Below are 15,508 nucleotides of genomic sequence, written 5' to 3'. Positions count from 1 at the left end.
ACAACTATGTTATTATAAGTTTCATGAAATTTTGATGAGTCGTTCTAAAGTTACGATGCGACATGTTTACGCCGGACAGACAGATTAGCAAACGGACAGACGGACATTTGTATACCATTATACGTCCAGTCAAAATTTTAACGTGCGTATAAAAACACAGACAAACACAGAACTGCCATAACATTACTTTCAATATTTGAATTGCATTATTTTGTTGATATTTTGATACCTTGCCTAGCTAGATACTTTTTGTAATAATATATATGTACGTGGTTTTTGTCGAGCCTGCTCGACATAGGGATAGTGATCCGGCGGCGGCGTTAGCTAACTTTTTAAAAGCTTCATATTTTAGAAGGTGGAAGACCTGGATGCTTCATACTTTGTATATGGATGCCTCATGTTACGAAGTTTCCGTCAGTCACATGTCCAACGACCCTCACCTCATTTTCATGGTTCAGTGACTACTTTGTAATGTTAAATTCTCTCTTATTATAAGTAATAGGATAACTATATTTGGTATGTGCGTACCTTGCACGGTCCTCATGTCCGTCAGACAGTTTTCAATTGACCTCGACCTCATTTCATGGATCAGTGAACAAGGTTAAGTTTTGGTGGTTAAGTCACTATCTCAGATACTATAAGCAATAGGTCTAGTATATTCGGTGTATGGAAGGACTGTGAGGTGTACATGTCCAACTGGCAGGTGTCATCTGACCTTGACCCCATTTTCATGGTTCAAGTTAAGTTTGTGTGTTTTGGTCTGTTTTTCTTCTACTGTATGCAATAGGTCTACTATATTTTGTGTATGGAATGGTTGTAAGGTGTACATGTCTAGCTGGCAGGTGTCATCTGACCTTGTCCTTATTTTCATGGTTCAATGGTCAAAGTTAAGTTTTTTGAGTTTTGGTCTTTTTTTTCTAATACTATATGCAATAGGTCAACTATATTTGGTGTATGGAAATATTTTTATGATCTATATGTCAGTCCCGAGGGTTTTATTTGACCTTTTCATGGTTCATTGCTCAGTGTTAAGTTTTTGTGTTTTGGTCTGTTTTTTCTTAAACTATAGGGATGCAATAGATCAACTATATTTGTTGTATAGAAGAATTGTTTGCTGTACATGCCTGCCTGGCATGGTTCATCTGACCTTAACCTCATTTTCATGGTTCATTGGTCAATGTTTAGTTTTCTTTGTTAATGTTAAGTTTATGTGACATTTGTAATAAAGCTTTATATTTAAAACTATCAACATAAAATCAATGATTAGTAAAGAAGGCGAGACATTTCAGCGTGTGCACTCTTGTTTTTCTTGGTTCCGTGAAATTACTATTGCACAATCGAATACCGGTAACAAGTAAGAATATAACGATCCTCTGATGAGACTTTCTTTGTAGTGTTGTTTATATCCTCCAGATCACCTAGTTACATTTCAGGTTGTGAGTGCGAGTTTTTGCTTTGGACAACTTTCATTTTTCTTAATATTCGAATTGAGCATGGAAATGGGGAATGTGTCAAAGAGACAACAATCAGACCAAAGAACAGACCACAGCCGAAGGCCATTTATGGGTCTTCAATGCAGCGAGAAACTCCCGCACCCGGAGGCGTGTTTCAGTTGGCCCTTTAACAAAAATGTATAGGGATTGTTTTACTTGAATATTTGTATTGTCCTTTTTTCTTATATTCATAATAGGTCGATTTTTTTGTTGCCTTTGATATAGATACTCTAGGGGTACCCCTTCATCTAAGTCGCAAAATTCCTGAATTTGTGTTAACTTTTATTTCAAATACAATAGATCTATATAATAGGACAAACAATAAACAATCAAATAAATACGGAAAGAACTCAAAGTTTTCGGTTTCGGTCAAACTAACCAATGAATCAATATCTGTAATCAACAATATTGAATCAATTCATTTACCAATAAATGAGTTGAAGTTGGAGATTGTTGTTTGCATCTCCCGCAATTGAGGGTGAGGGGTAAGCAATTCTGTTCGAATAGCGGGGGAATTGACAAGTTAATTGATGTGGAAAGTGTGTGTTCACAGTTTCGGTATGCAAGTTATCTTATGTTGTTCCTCGTAAAGATAAATATTTACATAATAGTACTATCGATGTGTCCCTGATTGCTCTAAAAAACTGGTCTAACACTAGGTTCACAAATTAGTAAGTTTCTGTGTATCAGCTTACTACTATTGGTCGGGATTAATTGTATTGTCGGACTATTGGTGTGTCGGACCAATGGGGCGTCGAACTAATGGGGTGTCGGATAAATGGGGTGTCGGACCAGTGGGGTGTCGGACCAATGGGGTGTCGGACTAACGGGGTGTCGGAACATCGGGGCTGCCCCGATCTCACTCAAAATGAAATAAAAAAAACGAACCCCAAAAATAAAAAATGGCGGGACATAAACGATAAAGGTGATGACAAAACTTGGCCGTTGTGTTTCTCTGGCAATCGACATATACACAATTGCATATGGGTGCACTGCGAGACAATATGAAGTATAGATTAGCATATGATTTGTTGAATTCCATTAAGTAATAAATTAATGGGACTTTTTGAAAAAATGTGTTCAGAATTATTATTTTTTTCTGACAAAACACACTCCTGTCGAAATATTACTACTAAATAACTCGTGATTTTGTAAGCAATCAAGTCCATATTCATGATTTAAGCAATAGTGATTGTTTTAGTGGCTAGTATAGAATAATAAAGCACAAAAAGTTGATTAAAAATATCAGCCATTTTTGGAAAAATTGGACTTGGACGGAAAGACCAATTTAAACAGGACCAAAAAACTAGGAATCTAAATACACAGTTAGATTTGGAATATATATATATATCAAAGAACCCCAATTATTCAATTTTCTATAAAATCAAACAAAGTTTAATATTGGCCCCTTTTGGCCCCTAATTCATGTAATTTCTAAACTCTGGACAAAAACTCTGGTCACAAACCCTGTGTTTGAGTTTCATAGATTTCTGTTAACTTATACTAAAAGTAATTATGCGAAAACTAAGTGTCTTCGGACTACGACGACTACATGATAAAATTGAGAATGGGAATGGGGAATGTGTCAAAGACCCCCCTTTTTTGGACTATCAATGCATTTGAATGGGGACATGTAATTACCCCCCCCCCCTTTTTGTCCTGGGTTAGGAAACCCCTTTTTAAAATGACTGGATCCGCCCCTGAAGGGTCTATCATTAAGTTTGACAACTTCAGACATACTACTTTACCAAAAAAATTGACACATTTCATCCAATTTAATTTCATTCTTTACTTGCTATTTCATCCATAATATTTTAAAGAAAGAAATTTGGAAGGAGTATGATTTTAATTTGCAAGTTATACACTATCCAAACTAGAGACCTAATAGAGTAGATATATACTTGACTAAGGGAGCTACCATTTGATTAGGGGGGGGCTAGGATGAAAAATTTTATCCTGCATTTTTTTTTAGCTGCATACCTGCCAACTTTTTAAAATGCCCATGGGGGTTTTGCGTGCAAGATGGCTGTCATAGTCCTAAAAAAACTATAAGGGGGCCTTCAAATACATTTTAATGTTGTTTTTTGGCTTCTTCATACTTTTATAAGCCTAAATTCATTGGAAAATTACTTGTTTTGTTTAAATTGTGGACAAAATTGCTCTTTCAAAATTTCACTTTGGGAGCCTCCATGGCGGAAATCCCCCACAAATAGTGACAGTTGGCAGGTATGTAGCTGTAATCTCTGTCCTGCCTTTTTATTTTTCACTCTGTTCGTTCCTGCCTTTCTTTTTTTAGTTTATCCTGACTTTTTTTACCAAAATTGTCGTCCTGACTTTTTTTTTTGCTAGTGTCTCATCCTGCCTTTTTTTTCTTCTCAAAACTCCTGTTCTGCCTATTTTTTTCAAATTTCATCCTAGCCCCCCCATAAAAATCAAATGGAAGCTCCCTAATTTAAATCAAACTTGGGGTGACTGGGGACAAAGATTTAAGGGAATAGATGACAGTTTACCTACAATGATCTAGCTTCATGGCAATGGCATACATTACAGACTACATGTACATCATGTACATGGTCATTCTTAATTGTGTTTAAACTTTGGGAGTTCATTTTTTTAATGTTTAAAGCTAACAATTTCAACTACATACATTTATCAAGATTTGATTCTACATTTATATATAATTGTGTATGTCACATGTATGTACATGATGTATTTTAATGTAAAGCATCTGAAAACTCATTAGCCGTTTCATATTTATTTCAGTTCTTCAAAAGGCAAATTTATATGAGCCTATGCCTGAAAACAGAGATTTCTTATTAAGGAGAAAGCCCCGCCCCCCCCTTTTTGGTGTGAAATATTTTGTTGATTATATAGGGAATCACTGAAGCATGACTGGAGCAAGCATCCCCCTCTGCCCCCCCCCCCCCCCCACAAAAAAAAAAACAACAAAAAATTTAAAAAAATGGAAATTTCTGGATCTGCCCATGTCAACCTTTCACTCAGGTCATTGGTGAAGAGTTGTCACACAAAATAAATGATATCAAATGTTCATATGTATATGTTTTAGCTCGTGTAGGTGTAAGGAGGCAACCATTTGATTTGTAGGGCGAACAGGGTGAATAATCTTGCCTTGTAAAACTTGTGCTATAAATAAAAATTAATACATTTCCATTTAAAAATCCGTCAGCCCAATCTCATCCAGTGAAATAAGATTATTATCTGTTTTCGAAATTATATGGAAGTACTTAGTAGTTCAGACGCATTGCAAGGCATTTTTTCTAAGGAGACGTGTAGACTCATTTAATTGGGGGAATGGAACCAATAAATTGATAGGATCAGATATGATCTTCCCAGTACGGAGCACCTATTTTTTTTTAGGTAATTATTATTAGTGTCGGTGATCTCACAAGTAAATCAGAGAAAATATTGCATGCAAATTAATGAGCAGAGAAGAGACAATTATCAACTTGTGTATTATTCATTTTCTCGCAGTTATTTACGGTAAATTAACTATATGTATATATATCCCAAAACAGGTGTTCGGTTCTAGTACTATACAAGTTAGTAAAACTGCTATATTTTGGGGCCGAAAATGGGTCTTATTATAGATTAGACCGTTGGTTTTCCCGTTTGAATGGTTTTACACTAGTAATTTTGGGGCCCTTTATAGCTTGTTGTTCGGTGTGAGCTAAGGCTCCGTGTTGAAGGCCGTACTTTAACCTATAATGGTTTACTTTTTAAATTGTTATTTGTATGGAGAGTTGTCTCATTGGCACTCACACCACATCTTTCTATATCTACTTATTGAACCTACTCCTTTATAAATCTTAAGTAGGAATGCGTGGGTTCCATTTCATGAGACCTACACGGATTTTTTATAAAATAAATTTAAAAATTATAAATACAGTTTTCAATTCTTTCCCGGCATAGATAAAAAAAATATGAAAATAAATAATCTTTTGAAAATAATACGATAAGGTTTAATTATTTCACTTCATTATAATGATAAATCCTTTAGATCTGAAACGAATTTATCATTTTGATCTACCGATAAACTTTAAATTGAAGTGACATGGTCAGTTTAAAAAGTAACCTGATTAGTTGCATGGCTGATTACCATCTTACAGGTGACCCAGTAATTTTCCATATGATACTAGCGTGTACCCTTGGGGTGTGTATAACTTATTTTTTGGGGAACATCCTGTCCACGTGTAATACTTAGCATATATTGCAACATTTGACATTAAACAAATTTTCTTTGTAGCATCGGAGGCAATTTCATGTTCAACCACACAGAAAATTTCACAAAAAAATATGATAAAATCATAAGAAAAAGAATAAGAAATACTAACAAATAAATTTGGCATTAATAAAACGGGGATTCGTGTATTCAAGAGCTTATTTTCAGTGGACAACAACAAATGGAAGTTTTTAACGACCTTGACTGGCTATAATATATATATAGCACTTGCACGGTCGTTCCAGTGGACATATTTCATACCAGATTACGTATTCTTTTTATATATATGACAATTATTGTTCAATCTGATACACGTACCTATAATGTACAGTATTTTGAACAGCTTCAAATATATGGGGTCCGTAGTAATACCGCAAAGGATCTCCTTAGTGCACTAAGAACAAAAATGTGCACTAAGGACCTGATGGAATGATACAACTGTTACAAAGGACATGGCATATAAAAATAGACTTTTTAAAAATTCATAATTTTAAATTTTACAATTATACCTTTTTTTAATTAGAAAGTTATCGAATGTGTATTCGACACGTGCCTAAAAAAATTGATTGTCACCTTTTTAGTGTAATAGGTAGAAATTCACGTTCGCTCAACCTTGACCCGTTCATAATCTGCTAGTATACTGTTTAAACATGTATATATGGTATTTTAAATTGTTCTCTATTTTTTCCCCATTTCGTTTGTTTCTGCCGTATTTATTCTGTCTGTTATAATTTTTACTTCTAAAGTAATAAAGTATTTTCAACTCTTTTCAGTTTGGGAATTTTTAATTCTTTTAATTTTAAAAAGACAAATAATTGTGAACACTTCACGGAAAAGTGAGGATTTATATTTGGTTGCTTAACGTCCAGTTGCCAATACTTCATTCATTTTTCTGATGTCAGGGACCATGCCTCACAGCAAGGTTTTATAAGGATAGAACATAGGCAAATGCAAATAGATTCTATTGACTATATCTTTGCTGCTTTGGTCTCTGCATGTATACATAATGATTCATTATGTTTTATGGGATACTTAACTTCTGTTCTACAAATTATATATTAAAATATATTCTGATTTTTCATTTTTAATGAGATTTTAGTTTCTGTTGAGGCAGTACAAAAAACATGTTTTAGTCATAATTAAGGTGAACCCAGCCCCCCCCCCCCCCCCCCTGTCAACGTGACACCCAACCAAACCGCTTGAAAATCTTAAAATATTTTTTAATGTTATCTTTACTATACATGTATATTGAATAGGGTGACACGTTGTCGCTACATAATAACCAGATAAAATGGATCTTGTTTATACAAAAAATATTTCAAGATTGTGGTTTCTCAAACATATGGGAGTCACAAAATTTTGTTAATAAAGAATGGTTAAAAACTGTCATAAAGCAGAGATTGCTAGATCAATATATTCAGAACTGGAATTCCCTCATTCAAAATTCGTAAAAAGGTATAAACTACAAAAATTTTAAGAAAAACTTGAAATTGAAGAATATTTTAATATTTTGGACTTCAAAGACGCTATTGTTTTTTGTCGGTTTCAAACGACTAATACTAAGTTGCCGATTGAAACAGGAAGATGGCAAAACGTAATCAGAGAAAACCGCTTTTGCAGTCTATGTAACAATCGACAAATAGGTGACGAATATCATTTTATATTTGAATGCAAATTTTTCAATCAAAAACGAAAAGAGTTTTTAACTGCATATTTTACAAAACGGCAAAATACAGTTAAATTCTCTGAAGTTATGTCAAGTACAAGAAAACCAGTTCTGAAGAAGCTTTGTTTTTTTTTATAGAAAATATAAATACTTGTGTTTGTCAGCCCGTGCTTGTACTCCTGGCTTGTAACTTTTGTAACATCTCTCGCTTGTTTTGTACATATTGTAAATATTTATTGTTGTATTTGTTATCTCTGTACCGATGTAATGCATTTGCTTTATGAGAATAAAGATATATATAGTAACTTCTTTAAATATACACAAGTCATAATTACATTGGCCAGAGGGTAACTTGATAATTAGAGGATCAAAGGATTTAATTAAGACAATCCAAGACTGCTACCTCTATATTTTATTATACATATCTTTATTAGCCTCATTTAGGGTGATACAGCAATTGCAAAACGGGTAGATACGATCTGTAATCAAATAATTAAACTAATCAAAAGTTTATTTAGAGTAACCATATGCCGGATGAACAAAAAGTTTGCCATTTATTGAAAAACATATGGTTTTATATAACAAGAAAACTTCTCTAGTATTCTAAACATTTATCACGTACATGTACCCCCTCCCCCAAACCTCCGCTTCAAGCTCTAGATTCGCGCCTACACATTGTGAATTATATTTCTTACATCACGATGCTTATAACATTATAAAATAAAATGGTATTCATCTTCAATTGTTGAAATAAAGATGAATTGTTAAAAAAAAAGCAATGACATCAGTTTTAAAGTTATTGTTCATAGGAGACAGTTATGATTTATAGTCTCTTTTTAAAACGTAATATAATTTTACCTCTTGGAGTTTTTCTATATTACTTCTGTAATCGGATTTTGAAGAACCCCACGGACACCATATACTCTCATGCATATGTCACTCATTCAAGGTATTCTGATAATAGATGTAAACTCTTGTGTTGTTAACAAGGAAACGAAATCTCAAAAGCATTTTTGTCTCAATTTGTATCTCAAAATAGGGTTCTTTAATTTAAAAAAAAGCTTGCATAGCAATTTCCTTAAAAACAAAATATAACAAAGGCAAAGTTTTAAAACACAAAATTCATTTTTTTTTTTTTTTCTTTCATAAACTTGAAATTTTACCACGCTAAACCGTTAGGTTTATTCAACAACAACCATTAATTAATCAATAAGTAACGATAAAAAGACAATTGTGTATTGGATTAGGTTGATTGAACATGATGATTAGTGAATTTGTAATAAGCCGTTGGTCACGTGCCGAGTGGCACGCTTTGATTAAAAAGTCATTTAACTTCAAAATTACAATATCTATTGATACCTAACTTTACAGATATGAGGTTATTAATCATATCCTCCTATATATCCATATTCTCTGTGATCTTAAAACATCGTTTTAGTGTCCACATGTGTATATATGTCTCTGGTGTCCTTAATGCAAAAACTTTCTTCTTAGTCAGCGCCATTAGTGATTAAGAATTCCTTTGCGGTATTTCTACACACCGAAATATATGGCCTTATAATATTGGTAAAATACCCACTGAAAATACCACAGTACTTAGTGTCACTAATAGTCAAATTATTGTGCCGTGAAAACTGGAAATGAAGTTTAGCGGGACATAGGAAATTACAAAAATATTAGAATTGTTTACTTACATAGTGTAAGCGGGATGCGGGAATCTAAAAAAAATTAAATAGTAACTATAAAGCGAGATCCGTGAACAGAACCCCCAATTAGACCCCATTAGTTGTGGCTTATTTTTGGTCTTTTTAGCTAGTTTCCTTCCCCTACATTACTTGTAAGTTGATTGTTTTTGTAAAGCAGCACTCGAGGTCTGACAGTATATTACCAAGAAATGCACAAAATATTGAAAAAGAAGGTTTAGAAAATTTAAATAATGGTATGCACACACACTCCCCTGTCAGCACAGACAATTATATTTTTGTAAACGCGCCAGACTCATTTCTTCCACAGTGAGACAAGCTTTACAATGTTGATGGTGGTGAAAATCTAGTCTAAATAATTATGACGTCTTGCAAGGCTATTTTATTTCTGGAACGCTTTCCTCTGACGAAGCCGAAATGTGAAACCAAATCAACAAGAAGTCTAACATTTATAATAGAACTGAATATAAAATCGAAATGTAAATGGGGAATGTATCAAAAGACCAAAGAGCAGATAGCAGCCAAAGGGCACCAATGGGTCTTCAATGCAACGAGAAAATCCCACAACCCGAGGAGGGGCCCCTAACCAAAGACAAATGGGGGGGGGGGTCCAACTACATGTCCCCATTCAATACAATACAATACAATATGCTTTATTTGAAAAACACTCCGTCACATTGACATGTGAAACAAGAGGTAAATTACAAAATACAATCACATACAATTAAAAAAAAAATAAAACAACTTAGAAATAAAATATATGGAAAATTACTTTATATTATAATATTTTAACATTATAATATTTTAGTTATAACTTAACTTTGAAATGAATATATATAGACACATTTTTAAATAATAAGTTAATATTTGTCAATGACAGTTAGTCCTTTCATTTTTGCTTAATTCTGATATTTCACATAGTACTCTGAAATATGCTGATTTCTGATATTTTTTAACTAATAAAGAATTGCATTCAAATAAATAATGGAATTCATTGCCAATTGCAGTTAAACACAGATTGCATGTGACGTCCTTTCTTCTTTTGGAATGACTTATACCATCTTCCCAGCTCTACTGGGATTGTACATTGCAGCATCTTAATTTTGATATATATTTACGTTCGAATGGTGTTAATTTTAAAATTCAAATGCATTGATCGTCCAATAAAGAACAATGTAGAAAGGGGGTTCCAACATGTCCAACCGTCAGACCCTCCTGGATCCCTGCCTGTGAGGCATGCTTTAGCTTGCCATGAAACAAAAATGTATACTAGTTGAGTGATAATGGACGTCATATTAAACTCTTTGATATTAAAAAAGAAACTAAAATAAAAATCATACAAAGGTCACAAAGGCCATAACTTCTGGCTCCTGACGTGGGAAAAGTGCAAAATGCAGTGGGGATGAAAGCCTTTACTGTAAATTCCTGAAATTACAATTATATAAATTATCTCACATCTTTGCGCATTTCTTGAAATTGGTCATATTAATAAATGCATGCAATATTTTCAGAAAATTTCAATATATAGGCTTTTAAAAAAAAGTCAATCTTGTGCATGACTTATCAATGATTATACTTGCACAATTAACGCATGTTGTTCTCAAAACTAAGAGGTGTCTATGCTATTTATGACAATTTTCATGGTTCAGTGGTTATAGTTAAGTTTTTGTGTTTTGGTCTGTTTTTCTCATACTTTATGCAATAGGTCTACTATATTTGTTGTATGAAATGATTGTAAGGTGTACATGTCTAGTGGGATGATTGGTTCAGTGGTCAAAATTCAGTTTTTGAGTTTTGGTCTTTATCTATTAAATACTATAAGCCATAGGTCAACTGTATTTGGTGTATAGAAATATTTTTTGATCTATATGTCAGTGGCACAGGTTTTATTTGACCTTGATCTCATTTTCACGGTTCATTGATCAGTGTTTTTGTGATTTGGTCTATTTTTCTTAAACTATAAGTAATAGGTCAACTATAATTGTTGCATTGAAGCCTTGTTAGCTGTATATGTCTGCCTGGCATGGTTCATCTGACATTGACCTCATTCTCATGGTTCATTAGTCTTTAGTTATTTATCTTGGTTAATGTTAATATGGTTAAGTTTATGTGACAGTTGTGATAAAGCTTTATACTTAGGACTATCAACATATTATCAATGATTAGTAAAAGAAGGCGAGACATTTCAGCGTGTGCACTCTTCTTATTAAACACACATTAATATACATCATGTACATTAAACAGCAAAAAAAAATATTGATGTGGTATATTAAATATGAAAACTATCATGGCTTTAAGAAAGCAATTGTAGGCCTGTGACGACCTTCAATAATGAGAAAATCCATACCCTATAGTCAAAGAAGGCAGCTATAAAAGACCCAAAGATGAAAAATTGAAACAATCCAACGTGTCCAAACTGTAAAACTAATTGCCTAGTTTATTACAAAATAAATTACAAAAAATAAATATAACCGGTATGAAACAACAACAACAACAACAACCACTAAATTTTAGTGTCAGACTAAACTTACAAAAACTTCAGGCTCTGAACTTTGGACAGGCACAATAGCAGTCAGGGGACTTACTTAAATAAGTGATTTTCTAAATCACTGATTTAAGTAACATTATTTCCATAAAGGTTGGAAGTTAGAGTTGTCTTTCTTTAATAATCACCTATTTAAGTAGTACAAATTAATCACTAAAAGAAGTGATTTAATTTTATTGTAGCTTTAAATATAGAATACTAATGATCCAGGGACTAATTATGTTTCTAAACTTATCAGAACCAACATCTGTGTTGTCTAGGATGACCAGGTCATTTCAGGTGATGACCTTGTACTGAATCTAGGAGAATGACATAAAAATCACTTGTTTAAGTATCAGACCTCAATTTCCTTCCCAAAAATCACTTCTCTAAGTATCATTCTTTTAATAATCCCTACTAATTTCAACACCCCCGAACAGTGAGATTTTTATCGCGAACAGTAGAATTTTATTACATAATCTGAAAGATGAAACATTAAACTTCACAGGAAAAATACTCCCACTGCTGGGAAAAATCTTTTAAGAAAGTATCAGTTCATTATGTAAAGCCATTATTATAGCATTTTTTCAACTAAAATAGAATTTTCAGCTAAATGATAGCATCAAAGGCAGAAACCTTTCTACTTAAAAGAAGCAAAAAGTTTGTTTTTTTTAATTTTACTAATTAAAAGATATTATTTAAACCTATGTGTTTAAAATTTGGAAAAAAATACAAAATTCCAATTTGTGACAAAACCACGATTTTGCTACTAAATAAGTGATTTAAAAATCACCTATTTCAGTAAGTCCCCTGACTGAATAGGAATATGGCAACCTATGATGTAAATTTCCTGCAAACACAGACTGGACTAATGTAAATCAACTAATTTTTCGCTACTACTTTATTTTGCGTTTTATACTTTCTAGTCTTACATCACAGCTAATTATTTTTCGCAAGGTTCAAGTTTACTTAATGAATTTTAATAAAGAAAGATACATATGAAAAACATTTATTGCTGTTTCTCTCTCCATTTATAACATTTTATTTGTTTATTTTGTGTATTTATAGGTGATCAGACATCTTGGTTTTCATGATCAATAGGTCATTACTGAAGAGGAAACTTAAAGTTGAAATTTATTTACAAAGTGCATAATTGGATTAATTTGAACTGGAATGTGTGCTTTCCTGCAAAAAAGAAACAGGAAATTTCACCATTATCACATGATAATGCCAATAAACAACTTGTAAAACAACGCTGAAACCTGAAATTATAAAAACTTTTAAAGTCCCCCAGTTCATGAAGGAAGTTCTAGATTCGCACTTTGTACACAGGATAAAGTTTAGGTTGTTCATGGCCCTTGTATTGCGGCAGGATCTATCAAATTTTAGAAGCATTACTTTATTGCTTTTCTCATTTAAATTGTGGCTGAAAATGGTGTTAAGAAGAAAGATAGCAAAATCAGAGGTAAATTTTGATAACCTTAACACGGACGAGGATAAATCTTATGAAAAAAGACATTCATAAAAGCAACAAAAAACCAGACTTACAACGAGCATAATCAACTATTTTTGTTTTCACGATGAAAACAATTGGGGTAATTAAAACTTGTATTTTTTTTTCATTTCAGTGATTGAACTATCATTTACCTGTAAGAATCAGTTATGCTACCTTTAGCTGTCCAATATTTTTGAGAAAGAAGAGGGCTATTCTTTAAAATATTGGACAGCTGAATTACGTCACAACAATGTTTTAAATGATACCCGATTTAATTTCAACAGTTCAATTAAAATACTGAATCATTTACCTTTAACTTGTTTTTTTATCGGCTATCGATAACAAAATAAATCTCAATATCTAAAAAAGGTGATATTAATTTTCTGAAATGAAAAATATACTTAAAATTGTTTTTGTTTTTTTTAGTTTGTCTATGACTTCAGGTTCTTCTGTACATTTTGTGGTGTTAATGCAACTCATGTTTGCAAAGAGGTTAAAATGATGAACCAAAAAGTGAGAATCGTGAAAATTTGATCTCCCAATATAACACACGGTTAGCATGTGTCTTAATTAAAAAATATTTTTGAATAAAAATTCGTATGGTCAAATTTCACCAACCCAAAAAATGGAAAATTTTTAAAATTTTGTAAATCAGATTTTTTTTAAATGTTTATTAAAACTTCTATGCTTACATTTTCTCTAAAATATTCAGTCGTTTTCTTTTGAAATAACCATCTTTCGTAATTGTCAGTTTATATTTTTATTGGCATCTTATCTGTAAAATTTTATAATTTCAATTAGTTTAAAAATACAACATTTGTCGTAAAACATAAACATCAACTTTATTTGTGTCCATATAAGTACACAATTTAAATTATTTTGAATTAAATCTCTTAAAATCCGTAAAGTTATTCCTGATAAATATTTATCAGGGCAGGTATTTTTTATTTTAATGTTGAATAAAACACTGCATATTTAAATCTCGATTCGTGGAAAACAAAAGGAACAAAGAAGATGATGAGAATATACATCAAATTAGTTAATAAAATCGTAAACAGTAATTAAAACACCCTTCCTGATAATACCTACCAAAGAGTGTTTGCAACTCGTGAAAAACAAAGGGAACAAAGAATATGAAGAGAATGTGCATCAAATAAGTTAATATAACATTACACACCATACATAATAAAACCTACCAAAGGGTGTTTGCAAATGAAAGGTAGCTTAAATAACTTCATCTGCTGATATAGAAATTACGCCTTCCTATGATCTCTAACGTTATACATATTATAATCTCCCAACGTTTACAACAGTCATGTACATTGCAAACAATTCCATTTCTAATATAATTTGTGTACGCGATGTAATACGAAAAATAAAACAAGGGAAATTTCAATGATTTTATTCGTATTTGAAACTTTGTGGATAATGTTCTCTCAGTAAGAAAAGCAATAAAAAAATTGAAAAGTATGATTTATCATAACAAGTACCAAATACTTCTATTTAGCCTTGTTTTCTGACACTTTGCATTACAAGTTGGGATGTTCTTATCGACACAACGCGTGCAATATTGTTTAGTGTGTAACCGATGGACTAATCACATGCATTGACATTACCTAAAAATGAACAAAATATGCACACAAAAATTTTCACTAGAAGTAGGACTAGTTAAAAGTCGATTTAATTTTTGTCATCTTACTTGAACAAAAATATATGTTTTACCATAAAAATGTATACATTTAGAACTTATGGCTATACGTTTTGTCCTTGGATTTTATCATTTCTTCAATTTTTGAATACGTTTTGGATTCTCAAATATGGTGATCTTGAGCATTACCGAAGATACATTAGTTGTCGAAATGCGTATCCGGTGCAGTACAATTGGTGCCCTTAATGTAGCTCAGTAGTCAGTGGTATGAAAATTAGTTTATTATGTTTTTAAAATCTGATGTTTAAATGTTAATTTAAATAGATTGATAAGACATTTCTGGTTGTCCGTGTTATTAAATATGAGACATACGGTAATACGGGGACATTTAAAACTCATTAATTTCCAATGAAATACTTTCGATTCTGTGATCTACTCAACGTGTAAATTTGGTTATGCATATTATAGTTATCCTCCTATATTAAAAGAGCAAAGTATTATTTTGTGCATTCTGTATAAAATGAAAAAACAAACAAACAGAAAACACTAAAAACGTTTCTGAAAGCGTGACAAGTGTAATTTGTAAATATTTTATAATTATGTTTTTCTATACTTTTTACAAAATATATATTTTTATTCCAACAACAAAAAACCTGATGGTTTACTTATGGTAAAAACATTAATGAATACTATTAATGAATTCTTTTGTTGTTTATTTCTAAATCCAGAGAAAGATAGT

Source organism: Mytilus edulis, chromosome 5 (assembly GCF_963676685.1).
Source record: "Mytilus edulis chromosome 5, xbMytEdul2.2, whole genome shotgun sequence".
Classification (NCBI taxonomy): Eukaryota; Metazoa; Mollusca; class Bivalvia; order Mytilida; family Mytilidae; genus Mytilus; species Mytilus edulis.
The sequence above is the reverse complement of the archived record's forward strand: the minus strand, read 5'-3'. Positions refer to the sequence as shown.